Below are 5482 nucleotides of genomic sequence, written 5' to 3'. Positions count from 1 at the left end.
TATATATATATATATATATATATATACACATACGTACACATATATAAATATTTACATATGTATACACATATAAACATGTATCTTTATATACATTCAATATATATTATATGATATACATATATGTTATCCCTCTCTCTCTCCCCTTGTGTGTATATATATATATATACACACACATAAATATGTATATATATATATATACACACACATAAATATGTATATATATATACACACATATATATACATATATTTATATATATCTATGTATGTATATACATATACATTATATATATTTATATATATATATTTATACACATACATGTATATAAGTACATACGTACGTACGTACATACATACATACATACATACATACATACATACATAGCGCTTTGTATAATGTGTATTTTGTCCTAGGCAAGCCCTGATCGGTCGGCCTAAGTTCAGAACTGTTCCAGACGTGACCATTCCATAGGTGTTTCAAAGAAGGGCCTCCACTATATCCTTCATTGTATCCATCTTCACTTAAGTCATTAGCGAAATATTTGAGAGCGATTTGGTTGTCATTTCTAACATGTCGCTCAACCGCGTACAAAACATGTTGGTGTCTCTATAACAGGACATTGGTCTGTTGTCTTATAGCCCAAGGTCAGGCCTGACGAAGCAGGTCTATGATCCATGACAATCCAGCCCTAGCTATACCGGCTTTCCCCCAGCCACGATGCATCAATGACTTTGTTAATTCATTACATAATGTGTCCTTCTTTCTCTTAGGCGATAGTGAGTGACTTAGAATGAATTTGGTTGGTATTTTCGGCAGGATGAGCGCCCGCGCCGAGTTGCTCCTTTTGGGTCTTATATGTGTGTCCATGAGTGCGCGCGCGCGTGTATATTCGTGTATACATACATACATACTCTTTCTCTCTCTCTCTCTCTCTATATATATATATATATATAAATATATATAAACACACACATATGGTTTATATATCTGTATATATATATACATACATGATGTATATTTATATACATACATGCTATATATATATACATACATGCTATATATATATATATATATATATATATATACACACACATACGTGTATGCAAATATATACGTACAGATATATATGTACATATACATTCGCATATATACTTGTATGTATGTGTATGTACGACTGTATTTGCATATATATGCGTGTGTGTTGACACGTTTCCAATGATGGCAAGTTTGTTAGTGAATACATTACGTATGTATGTATATGTACACACACACACACACACACACACACACACATGTATGTATGTATTTGTATGCATGTATGTACATATGTGCATGTGTATCTGTATGTATGTATGCGTAGAATGTAGTCATGAAAACATGTACTTCTCTGCATATATTGGTGTTGGTGTTTGCCCCCAGGTCAGCTACGGTCGAGGACAACCTTTATAAAAGGCGCTCTAGTTCTGACCATTATGGTTTTTTTTCTCCGACACAATGTATCTAGGACTAAATGGTCTAATGTGCCCTTCCCTGTTTTTGAAAGGATGCGATCTGAGGGAAATTTGGCTGCTATTTTTAACCGATTAAGTTGCTTCCTGGTGTGGGCGTTCTTCACACACGCTTCTTTCATATATGTGTATGTGTGTGTATATGTGTGCATGTGTGTATATATATATATATATATATATATATATATATATATATATATATATATATACATATATATATACAAACATACACATTGTAGTTTGATAGACACAGGCAGACAGACAGACGGACGGACGGATGGATGGAACTGAATACATGCATATATCTGAGTGTATATAGTACAGTGTGATTCGAGTGCGTGGGTGGCAGTATAGAGAAGTACCCTTCTACTACTAATGGTACATGTAGTCACATGAATACATGAAAATATATACACCTCTACATGTGGCTGCATGTATGCATAACTAGTATGCATGCATGTGGCTGCATGTATGCATAGCGTGTATGTAGTTTTGACTTGCATGTTTATAAACATAGACGTGGTTACTCCTTGAATCGGCTATAATGGTCAATGTACTTTCAATGCTCTTGTACATGAACTGTATGAGTAGGCATAGATGCAATATATGCGCTAATCTATCTATCTATCTATCTATCTATCTATCTACCAACCTACCTACCTACCTATCTACTTACCTACCTATCTATCTATCTATCTATCTATCTATCTATCTACATGTATGTATATATGTACGTCTATCTCTCTCTCTCTCTGTATGCCTATACATCTGTCTACATACATGTATGTATGTATGTATCTATCTATCTATGTCTTTTGTCTGTCTGTCTGCCTACACATCTATTCTCTTTGACTCTCCCTCTCTCTTTCACAGACACACATGGACATGACTATATAGATATAGCATATATGTGTGGGAGTGCGTGTACTTGTGTGTGTGTGTACATACATATAATAATAATAAGAAGAAGAAGAATAAGAAGAAGAAGAAGGCTTTATAGGATATACACGGATTTCAGTAAGATGCCGAAATAATTACATAACAATGGTTGGAACATTATGCGATTGAACATTTACCTTATCAGTGTCTCGCATTGGATACAACAATCAAAGTTGAAACTCCACATATATACACTTAAGTAAATAATCAGCAAACCCGTATGTAATCTACAATCGTTTTTAGATATATATATATATATATATATATATATATATATATATATATATATACAATACATCGTGAGCAGTCATAGATACCCCTAGCTACTCTCGCCCTTGGCCCAGTAGAAGATCGAAAATGTGATAGCTTGGTGAGAGGGTGAAAGGTTTGCACCAAAATCTTGTCGGTACTCAATACAGCTGAGTTGACTGGAGCCATGTGGAATGGGCACTGCCCCAAAACTCAACAAGCAGCTCGGTCTAGGAATCGAACCCACGACATCATGGTCCTGAACCCAGCATCTTTACCATCATACCTCACCCTTATTGTGTGTGTGTGTTTTGTTTTTAACGGATTGACAAATTAAAAAAAAAAGCTGTCTGGCCACTTAAAATAAACTGCACAAAGATACATCTGAGAGCGAATAAAAATATTTAATTCATGACCGTTAGTCAGATAAAATATATTGTTTTGCCTGATTATGGATTAAGTATTCTGTGTGTGTGTGTGTGTGTGTGTGTGTGCTTTTAAAAATATTTTTATCAGTAGAAAATTACGAAAGTGAGTCCGGGGTACAGTCATTTAATAGTTCGTTCTACTAAAGGCACAAGGTCCGAGTTTTGGGGAGGGGACTAGTTGATTACATTGACCCCAGTGCTCAGCTGATACTTATTTCATCCCTGAAAGGAGGAAAGGCAAAGTCGACCTCGGCGGAATTTGAACTCAGAACCTAAAGACGGACGAAACACCGGCGTGTTAACGATTCTGCCAGGGCACCGCCTTATATGCTACTCAAATAATGAAAATATAATAGTTATATTCATGCTTCGAGTTCTATTTGTCTTTTCTGTTCTTCAATTCATATCTATCTATCTATCTATCTATCTATCTATCTATCTATCTATCTATCTATCTATCTATGCATCTATCTATCTCTCTCTCTATCTATCTATCTATCTATCTATCTATCTATCTATCTATCTATCTATCTATCTATCTATATATCTATCTATCTGTCTGTCTGTCTGTTTGTCTGTATGTCTTGATGCTGTGGAAAATATCTTTCTCGATTTTTTTCTTTTTCCCCCGTGTGCTATCAACTAGTCTGACCTCCGAACCTGCCGCGCAAAGGACTTTTTCCCTCGGAAAACAGAGAGGATTGGCGTGAAATAGTAAAGATTAAAAAAATAATAAACTCCGGAGACGGAAAGAATCTGAAGTTTCTCTCCCTCTCTCTCGCCACCCCTCATCTGTTTTCCGTGGGGTAGGGAAGTCTTTTGCAGCATGTTCGAAGGCCAGAGAAGTTGATAGCACAAAAAAGAAAAAAAATTATTTCCCACTGAGAAATAAATTCTGCATGTATGTATGTATGGAGGGGGGAGACACAGAGGGAGAGAGTGCACCATTGTGGAATTGCAAATGGTACAATGAATACTCAATACGTTTAAAAAAGTAAAGTCTAAAAGTCCCTCCAAAGCTTATACGATCACACACACCACATATACAAACGCACATATAAGCACGCGCTTCTCATCCTTTCAATTACTCATCAAAATCCGATAACGAAGCCCTTGAAATCTTTGGTGCCTTGTCTCTCCTTGTCTGGACTCCGGGCCGTGGATCATTTGACACCGGGCCGCATATAAAGAATAACTTGGTAAATTCTATTTCTATTTCATTGACCATCGCAGTCCGCAGTTCCTTTTTTTTAATAATTTTCTTTTGTTGCATTGTATTGTATATGTATTATTGACTTCAAATTTTGGCACAAGGCCAGTAATTTCGGAGGAGGTGGGGTAAGTCGATGACATCGATTCCAGTGCTCAATTGGCACTTATTCTATCGACTCCGAAAGAAATGAAAGACAAAACCAATACCGACGGCGTTTGAACTCAGAACGGAAAAAGAACGGACGAAATGCCGCTAAACATTTTGTCCGGCGCGGTAACGACTCTGCCAGTTCGTCGCCTTTATATGTATTCGATATTTATTTCTTTATTGCCCACTGGGGAATATGTATTCGATATTACTAATTGAATTATATATTATGCATTTGATTGTGGTTGGTTATGTACGTGATCCCCCCGGTCAGGGGAAAAATTATCCACGGAACAAAAAACGGTTGGGGACCGCTACCATACGTGATCTACAAGTGTCTGTTGCAGAGGTTGGGGTGGGCAGAGCTATATGATAGTGGAAGTGGTGACACTGGTAACCATGGTTACATCTCTCCCGGTTCTTTCTTGTCACCGTCTCGTTGTCTTCTCCACCTCCAATGCACAAATATTCTAAGCCCACCCAGCTGCTACCAAATGGTACGGTTAGCAGCAGCTACATGCTCTGGATCGTCGGATCTATTCCTGCACTTGGTCCGTGTGAATCGAGTCTTCGGGTCTCCAGCTGAGCGCCGACCCCTGCAGCGGGCACTGGATGATACTTGTGCATTTGTATGTGTGTGTGTGTGTATCTGTGCATAAATACATGCACGCATACCAGCGTTTCTCCTAAAGGGATCACTCGTTTGTAGACGAGTGAACTGGGGCTACATGAAATGAAGTGCTTCAGCTCAAGAACACGACGCATCATCCGGGCTTGGAATCGAAACCACAATCTTGCAATCCTGAGTTCAACACTCAAACTGTTGGTTCACGCGCCTTTACACACACACAACTGGAAATATATATATACATACACATGCACAGATCTATCTATCTATCTATCTATCTATCTATCTCTCTCTCTCTATATATATATATACACAAATATAATATATGTATTTGTATGTGTGTGTATATATATATATATATATATATATATA

The 5482-nt window shown here is 37.1% G+C and overlaps 1 protein-coding gene across 3 annotated transcripts in view; it reads left to right on the top strand.

Annotated features, from left to right (window-relative positions):
* Positions 1-5482, top strand: part of LOC106876654 (START domain-containing protein 10-like) — a 57338-nt gene that overhangs the window by 28286 nt on the left and 23570 nt on the right. The window contains exon 1 of one of the 3 annotated variants that reach the window (XM_014925274.2): positions 4171-4321. The exons of the other annotated variants lie outside the window; for them this stretch is intronic. The gene's annotated coding sequence lies outside the window, so the exon portion shown is untranslated. Of the gene's footprint in view, positions 1-4170; positions 4322-5482 lie in introns of those variants that run through there. 3 annotated transcript variants of the gene reach the window in all.

The sequence above is a fragment of the Octopus bimaculoides genome, chromosome 15, assembly GCF_001194135.2.
Source record: "Octopus bimaculoides isolate UCB-OBI-ISO-001 chromosome 15, ASM119413v2, whole genome shotgun sequence".
Lineage (NCBI taxonomy): Eukaryota > Metazoa > Mollusca > Cephalopoda > Octopoda > Octopodidae > Octopus > Octopus bimaculoides.
This window is presented reverse-complemented; position numbering and strand designations above follow the sequence as displayed.